This window comes from Cebus imitator, unplaced genomic scaffold (assembly GCF_001604975.1).
Source record: "Cebus imitator isolate Cc_AM_T3 unplaced genomic scaffold, Cebus_imitator-1.0 Scaffold38, whole genome shotgun sequence".
Taxonomy (NCBI): domain Eukaryota; kingdom Metazoa; phylum Chordata; class Mammalia; order Primates; family Cebidae; genus Cebus; species Cebus imitator.
The window spans coordinates 9,975,327-9,984,677 of NW_016107353.1; positions in this window are offsets into that span (position 1 = coordinate 9,975,327).

A 9,351-nucleotide genomic window follows, 5' to 3' on the forward strand; every position below is an offset into this window, starting at 1 on the left:
ATCGTGCCACTGCACTCCAGCCTGGGCAACAGAGAAAGAAAAAAAAAAAAAAAAAAAAAAAAAAGAGGGGATAAAAAAAAAAAAAAAAAAAAGAAAAAAAAAAAGAAAAACAAAAACAAAACAAAAAAACCTGTCCTTTGCTTTGAGACCATGTCCTTCCTCCTGTGTCTTAATGTTTTATTTTGAAGTATAACACATATGCAGAACAGTGCATAGGTCAGAAGCATACCACTCAATGACATTTCCCAAAGTGAGCAACCCCATGCAACTAGCACCCAGATGAAGAACCAAACATCACTGCACATCCCCAACACCCCTCTCATGTTCTCTTCCAGTCACTACCCCTAAGGGTAACCACTATCCTCACTTCCAACGCCATAAGTTAATGTTGCTTCCTTTTCCCACTTTATATAAATGGAATCACATAATATGTACTTTTTGGACGCTGGTTTCTTTCAGCATCACATCTATGAGATTTGTCCTTGTCTTTTTTGGCAATAGTTCATTCATTCTCTTTGCTATACAACATTCCATGACGTGAATACGCTATAATTTATTTATTCATTCTGCTGTTGATGGGTATTTGGGTTATTCCACTTTCTGGATACTAAAATATTACTGCTTCTCCCTTGACTGGAGCAAAAAAAGAAAAGAAAAGATTACTGCTGTGGACATTTGTACACAGATCTTTTGGTTAAAATGCTCATAAATATCTCTAGGGTATATACTTAAGAATATAATTGAATAGATGCATATTTTCAGCTTTAGTGGATATGACCAAGCTATTTCCCAAAGTGGCTATGCCATTTTACACCGCCACCAGGAACATATGAGAGTTCTGGTTGTTTCATATCTTTGTCAAAATTTAATAGTGTTTTTCATTTTAGCTATTCTGGTAGGATGTAGTACCTTTTCTCCCTTTTTCATGATAAAATATACTTTAAAAGATACAATATGGCTGGGTACAGTGACTCATGTCTGTAATCCTAGCACTTTGAGAGGCTGAGGTAGGAGGATCACTTGAGCCCAGGAACTTGAGACCAGCCTGGGCAATATAGCAATGATACAGGAGTTAAGGAGAAATTACTCATGCAGATAGTGAGGGCATGGGAGTCCTCGGTAAGGTTTTTCTTTTAATGGAAAACAGCCCCCAAATCATTTTCTTCTTCTAACAAAGAGCAGCCTGTAAAATCAAGCTGCAGACATAGACAAACAAGCTGGAAGCTTGCACAGGTGAATGCCAGCAGTTGTGACAATAGAAAAAGGCTACCTGAGACTAGGCATGGTCAAAATGGCAGTTCCCTCTTCCCTTCCCTTTGTCAAACCACAGGTACAGCAAGGAGAAGACTATATGGCACCAGCCAAGCAAAGACTCCATTTGCATAATAAGATTATGGTGGGGTGAGCAGCTTTCCCTGCACACTATGTAAACCTCATACCTGGTCAAACCAATCTGTGTGCCCTACGTAAATCAGACACTGTCTGCTCAAGCAGACACAGTGCCAAGCAATTGGGAGCCCATCCAGTGTTTCTTTCCAAGCTGTGCAATTTTTCTATTGCATCTTATCAGGCCTGCTGTGTGTCATCATAGCCTCTACTGAGTGCTTCCTCTCTGCCAGTCACTCTTCTAAGAACTCAGGTGTAGTCCACTGCAGGCTGGGTTTTCCGCTTTGGGAGCCCCTCTCTTTTGCAAGAGAGAGAGCTGTTCTCCTTTCTTGTTCTTTTGCATATTAAACCTCTGCCCCTAAACTTACTCCTCGTGTGTGTCCATGTCCTTAATCTTCTTGGCTCGAGATGATGAACCAGGTATTTATCCCAGACAACAGCACTGCTTCAGTGAGACCTCACCTCTACTAAAAGAATTTTAAAAATGAGTTGGGCATGGTAGTGCATACCTGTATTCCTGGCTACTTGGGAGGTTGAGGTGGGAGGATGTTTTGAGCCTGGGAACGGGAGGTTGCAGTGAACCAAGATTGTGCCACTATACTGCAATCTGGGTGGCAGAGTGAGACTCTGTATCAACACAAACACAAACAAAAACAATAAGATGACCTGTAGAAGATGGTAGTTTTGTACTAAAGTCCTTAATGGGCAAATTAAAAGTTGGCTATCAGATTGCTTTTGAAATTTCATACCTCTTAAAATCTTGAAGTCTTATTTTTAAATTTTAAAGGATTTTTCATTGCTGTTTGAGACAAGAGTTTAAAAAAACATCTCCTACCATCCTGTTCCAGTATGTTTTGTTTTGTATTAAAAAAAAAAAGCTAGGCACAAACACAGCAGGAATTTGGGTAGGGCTCAGCTAGGTGATTCTTCTGCTCCCTGTGGTATAAAGTGAAATTGATCAGTAATACTTAGCTAGAGCATGGGCTGGTCTGGAGGGTCCAAGATAGCTTCATTTACTTATTTGATAAACCTTGAGGGAAATGACTAGAAGACAGGGTTCAGCTAGGATTGTCAACAACAACGCCTATGTGTGGCTTCTCCAGCATGACAGCCTCAGGTTTCCCTCAGAACAAATGTCTCGAAGTAACTAAAGGGAAGCTGCTTCTGACCAAGTCTCAGAAGTCACTTGGAATAACTTCTACCACATTTTATTGTTCATGCAAGTCTTAAGGCCAGCTCAGATTTAAAGGGAAAGGAACTAGGCTGCATTTATCTTGGTAGAGAAATGTCAAGATCACATTGTGTAAGAGCATGTGGGGTGGCAATACTATTGTGACTCTCTTAGAAAAATACCATTTGCCACACCCTATCTACACACCCTGTCCCTAAGAAAGTAAACCTGGCCAGGATGTATCTGAACAGTGCTGAGAAATTGCAGCGGACATCTCTATCTTTGGTACTTTCCTTATCTCCCTCTTTCACACTCTACCCTCTTCTACCTTTTCACTTTATTTTCTTACTTTCCTTTCTTTCTCCCACCCTTTTTGTTAACTAAACTCACAAGGATATTTCTTAGTCCGTTCCTCCCCATCTCTCCTAAACATCTGTAAATCTTTGATCCCTGGGTGACACAGAGATTATTAGGACACTTAGACTATAGCATGTCAGGCTTGGAAGGGTCTTGACTAATCCCAGATGCACTTTTACATATGAGGAAGTTGAGGCCTAGAGAAGGGACTTTCCCAAGGTCCTCCTTCAAGTAAGTAGCAGAGTGCTGGCTAGCACAGCATAAATCATAGCCTATAGTGGGGCTCAAAGAATGTCAACAGCTTCCTTTCTGTTTCGGATGCCTGGAACTAAAGCCACTTGTTTCCGTTTCACATTAATTGCTCATAATTCCAATGTCTTTAGGCCTCTTGGTGAAGGAATGAAACCAATGCTAACAGGCCCCTGTTCCCAGAGAGGCCTGTCCCAGGCTTGGCTCTGGTCCCAGTCTTCAGAGATGGATGAGTGGGTCAGTGGAGCAAGCTGAGATCACTGCAACAGCCCTGCACCCAGCCCCTGACACCTCTACACAGCGGCTGCTCCTTTCTAATGCTGATGTCCAGGGATTCTCTGAACTCTAACATCAACTGGCAGCCTACAGACCACTTTTGGAATCTTCTGGGCATCTAGGGATGGTGAATTTAGCTGATAATGGCTGCAGTCAGGCTGAGGGTCAATCTGAGGTGATATAGGCTAAGAAAACACAACTCTCTGGCCAGGCCCAAGGAACAGCAACACTGTCTTGTTCAAGCCTGTTTCCTCTGATAACAGGTCCAAAAGAAGCTCAGGGTGGGGGTCGGGGGAGCCCAAGCGGGGCCACCAGCCATCCCATAGCATTAGCAGCTAGATCTTGAGAGGAAGAGCAAGGCTGGGGTAAATGCTTGGTAAACATGGTTGGCACCATGTTCTGGAATCTGAATAGTTAAGTGATGTGAAGAATGACCTTCTAAGAAGCCTCCCAGAACTTAGCTTCAAGATAGCAGCTCTGCAAATCAGTGATAAGCTGAGAGTGCCACCTGCATGTGCTGTCAGGGACGTCACCATGGGGAAACAATGAAAGTCTCAAGGCTTCTGTGTGCTGGGGCAGGGGGGGAAATAGTCTCCATGGACAACTCTGTTGATAAGAAGGGACTGAAATAATTATTTTAATTGGTATAGCCTGCAACCTCCTTTAGGGGAGTGGCTGTGTCCAGGTCTACCACAGTCTGGCACATATTAGGAGCTCCACAAATATTTGTTATAAAATCCTTCTGCTCCTGCACCCAGGCATGACGGCCTCCTTCCAGCAGATCTCTGCTAGCTCTGACAGGAGGCTTAGGGCAGGGAGAAACCCTGCTAAGAATTTTTGGTTTCTCCTGCCCACCAATCAAGACTAAGAAACCCTTCCCAGGAGCCCTTGAAGCAGAGTGGCAGAAACGAGTCATGGAGGGTCCCATGCCTTTCTTTGTGCCAGGGTCCCTCCTTCCAGCCCATGGATTCTTTCTCTCCAAAAAAAGAAAGGGGCAATTTCTTTCCCTTATACTCCCCTAAAAAGGAAAGGAAAACTGAAAACAGGAAGAAACATCACTAGGCCAGATGAAACATCATTAGCTAACAGTGTCATTTCCCAACCTGTGGTTGGCCAGAGCCTGAACCTGGCCCTCATCCATACAGCCTGCTGCCGTGGCTGCAGCAACTGAAGTTGAAATTGTAAGAGCAGCTGCCACATTGGGCACAGAGCCAAGCAATTGGGAGCCCATCCGGTGTTTCTCTCCAAGCTCTGCAATCCTTCTCTTGCATCTTATCAGGGCTGCTGTGTGTTATCATAGCCTCTACTGAGTGCTTCCTCTCTGCCAGCCACTCTTCTAAGAACTCTACAGTGATTATTGTGCTTAGTTCTTTCTCCACAACTCTGTGAAGTAGGCATTATTATTCCCATTTTACAGGTGAGGAAACTGAGGCACAGAGGAGTTACAAGAACTTACCCAAGTCCCCTAGAGTTGGAGCCAGGATTAAATCCCAAGGGGCTGACTCTGGAGCCCACACTCCTGGCCCCACCATGGGCTGACTCTGCAAAGTGCATGGCCTTAGAGGCGTCCAACCTATACTGTGGTGAGTGGCTGGTCTACAGTCAGCAGTTAATAAGCTCCATGCATTAGAGCACTGGGTAGCATACCAGATGCCACTCTCTCCTGGCTGGGGGATCACTCCATTTCTGCCATAGGCATTGCCTTTCCCTCAGGCACAGGAGTGTGTTGGCTACCGGGAGAATGAGCTGTATGTGTGGGTAGTGGAGCAGCTTGTTACTTCTAGAAAAACAACTTAAAGTCCCATCTCGCTGTCATCTGCTCCACCTGGAGTCACTTTCAAATCTGTGATCTGTACCTGTGGGCTCTTTGTGACACCACAGACAGTCCTAGGACAGACCCCAGCAAGAAACCCTAGTCTAACATAACTCGCCTGGTAAAAGAAAATAGAAAGGTTTTTTTTTTTCCCCCATGGGGAAACTGCCTGACCATACACTCTCTGCTTTTAAACAGCAACTTCCTAGATCACCATGTGCCCCTTCCATTCTCAACTAGCCATGCAATGCCTGCCTGCCACGTGCCTCTGCTTCACCCCACTCTTGCCCGCTTTACCTCTCCTCTCTGGCTCTCCCGTTCCTACTCTAGGGGTCCACTTCCCACAGGCTGTCTCAATCCTGAGTCAGATTCTCTGTCCTCCTCCTCCTGCATCTGCTCCCACCCCTGTACCCAGCTCACTCCCTTTCTCCACACACCATCTTTATTCCAATTCCTTGCTTTTTCTTGGCTTCCTTGCCTTCTTGCCTTTACCCAAATCTGAGGATCCCTCCTCACCCAACACCTACCCCATCAAACACAACTCCCTCACCTACCACATGACTGTAATGCTCTCTCCTAGACTCCAACACATTGAGGATGAAGCCTCAAGGATGCAGACAACAGAGGACCCCCTGGTAGGCTTCTCAGTGGGCCCAGGGTGAAAATCTGCTGGCCAAGGGGATGAGACCTGCTGCCTAGAACTCGGTGCTGTGCTCTCTGAGGCTGAAGCTGTCTTCCTCTGCCATTCCCAGGGGCACAAAAGCTTGAGCCTTTTTGCATTCATTCCCTGGCTTGCTTTGACTCAGAGTCCAGGACTTGGTAGCATGCTAATTTATGCAAACCAAATGCAAATGAATATAGAAAACGATGTGACCCTGGATTTACTGGAAATCAGAGGCTCCCCTTACAGGAAGACTTAGGGAAATTTTGAAATCTACTTCCCAAGAGAAATATTAAAATAGAATGGCTTTCAGTTGGAGGTCAGGGAGGGATGTGGCTGGAAGTCATTCAGAGGAAAGAGTGCAGTATGGGTTCCGCGTGCATCCGCTAAGCCACCCAACAGAAGGCAGAGGAAGCAAGGAATCTGGCTGCCATGCCTGTGCCTCCTTTCTTCTGTCTTGACTCCGGTTCAGCTCCAGGCCCTGTCAAAACCACCTGACAGTGTGTGCGCCTGAAAATACCGCCCCTGGACTGTACCGCCTCTTTGGAAACAGACATTTTATTTACATCTTACTTCCCATGACAGCACTTTCCTATTCTCCTCTCCCCTTACATCTCCCTACGTTGACCTTCTTGTACTTGACTCTCATTGGGTATGGCCGGTCAAGTGCCCAGAATGTTCTGGGACATTGTTCTGGAACCTGAACAGGGGTTAGGCATTCTGGAGGTTCCTATAAAGCAAGCCTCAAAGGATTGCTAAGGGGCAGGTCAACTCAGCCACAAAGGCTTGGGTAACTCATTTCCTGAAGAAGGGAGAAAAGGACCACTCCAAGAAAGGACAGAAGGGATAAAGGTGGCCCCAGAAGCCTCAGCCCATTCTTCTGACCCTAAACAGAAATGTGCTGAACAACCCCAAAAGCTAGAAGCTGACCTCTTCTGGCCAGGAGCAGTGCCTCATGCCTGTAATCCTAGCACTTGGCAGACGGCTTGAGCACAGGAGTTTGAGACCAGCTGGGGCAACACGGCAAAACCTGGTCTCTACAAAAACATAAACAAATTAGCTGGGCATGGTGGCACCTGCAGTCCCAGCTACTCAGGAGGCTGAGGCAAGAGGATCACTTGAGCCTGGGAGGCAGAGGTTGCAGTGAGCTGAGATCGCACCTCTGCATTCCAGCCTGGGCAACAGAGCCAAACCCTGAAGAAAAAAAAGAAAGAAGGAGGGAGGGAGGGAAGGAAGGAGGGAGGGAGGGAGGGGGGGAAGGAAGGAAGGAGGAAGGGAGGGAAGGAAGAAAGGAAGGAAGGAAGGGAGGAAGGAGAAAGAAAGAAAAAGAGAAAAGAAGGAAAGAAAAGAAAAAAGAAACTGACCTTTTCTTAAAGATCTCAAGAGAAGGAAAGATTCTTCCAAAATCTTTGTAATTGTCCCATAGTTTCATCAGACTTTTTTACTTTTTTTTAAACAGAGTTTCACTCTGTCACCAGGCTGGAGTGCAGTGGCATGATCTCAGCTCACTGCAACCTCCAACTCTCAGGTGCAAGTGATTCTCCTGCCTCAGACTCCGGAGTAGCTGGGATTACAGGCACACACCACCACGTCCAGCTAATTTTTGTTATTTTTAGTAGAGATGGGGTTTTACCATATGGCCAGGCTGGTCTTGAACTGCTGACCTCAAGTGATCCTCACAACTCAGCCTCCCAAAATGCTGGGATTACAGGCATAAGCCACCGTGCCTGGCCCAGTGTTTCTTGATCTAGGGTGCTCTTCAGAATCACCAAGGGGACAGTTAAAAATACAGATTCCTGGCCCTGGCCCCAGCCTCCTCAGTTACTCTCCTGGGGGCAGGGCTCAGCAATCTGTGTTTTCAAACACCCCCAGGTGCAAGTGAAGATGAGCCAAGTTTAGGAAATATTACACTGTGCTTTGCCGTGGGAAATTGGAAGAGGGTAAGTCGAAGTGGGGATGGTGAGGGAATGCAGGGAGGAGGGAGCAGAAAGGGACCATCTACAGTGCTGCTCAGGGCTGGCCCTGCTGAGACAGACACTGGCACCTATGCCAGGAGTTGAGCTCCTGACTGGAACCTGGAGGAAGAACCTCAAGTCAAGAAACGGACTTTCCAGTCAGATGTCCCCCACATCTCTTTTGTGGAAAGCGGATATCATGAATGTAGAATTCAGCTGCAAAAAGTCATCTCCAGGCCTATTTTTAAATACCCCATAAACAAAGAAAGAAAAGCCTGTCAACATTCAAAATGTGCTAGTCCTTTTCCTGCTTCAGTAAAATAGCCCTGATTTAGTGCTTGCTACTTCTAAGCCTGTGACCGCTTAGAGGCAGCTGGGATGAAGCTGGAAGCCAATTCATAAATAATGGAGCCAAAATGGGGAGGAGGGTACTGTTTAGGCTTGAGGAACTGGATGGCTACCTTAAAAAACTTTAGTATATTCTTGTATATACATAGGCATTATAAGAGCTCAACTTGGGAATGGTAATAACTGCTGCCGTTTATCGAGAGCTTAACTTTGTACAGATTCACAATCCCTTATCCACAGGTTGACCATATAATGTATCATGCAAACCAGGCAATTTTGAAAGTGAAAAGGAGGGGTGGGGGAGCTATCAATAATCTCACCAGGACTACAGTTGTAAAACTGGGATGTATGATCCCCTGATTTACGCAAAACCCTGGGGGTCAAATGTGCTTCAAATTTAGATTTTTTTTAGATTTTATAAAGGTAATACTGTGTATACGCATATATGTGTATGCATATATATACTATATGTATGTAGAGGGATCCAGGGCAGTACCTCATAATCAAACACACTATATTTCTGCAGCAAATGTATGAATATTCACACCAAATGGAACAGACACATCAGGTCAGATTCTGCTGACTAATGATTTATGAAAAATACTTTTTCATAAAAGTTTTCAGAGAAACTTACAAAATTCTTTTTTAAAAATCATGGAAAGGGCTTACAGACCTGTACCAAGAGCTCTGCTAAGTGTCTTTAATAGCGTGGCAGGGACACTAGCTGTGCCACTGTAAATTCTTTCTCCTTCTCCCTTGGTAATAGAATCTCCAAGTTGTGTTTGGATCCATGGCTGTCAGAAGGAAAGACTGTTTCCCAGCCTTCCTTGCAGCTAGGTGGGGTCACGTGACTAAGATCTGCCAATGATATCTGTAAGTGGAAAGATGTGATCAGGGCTGACAGTTACCCTACATGCCCAGGTAGAGGTGTACCTGTTGTTTATAGCTGGCATTGGTTCTGATTAACTGAAACTCGTGCCTTACTAACTGAAACTCGTGCCTTACTGGTCATTAAATATTTTCAAAATTACTCCTGGTGTAAAACTTTTAGGAAGTCTCCTTAAAGGGACAGGCATATCCTTCTGCCATCCCTCACTCTTCCTTCCTGCTGGCTAGAATGTGGACCCTGATCACT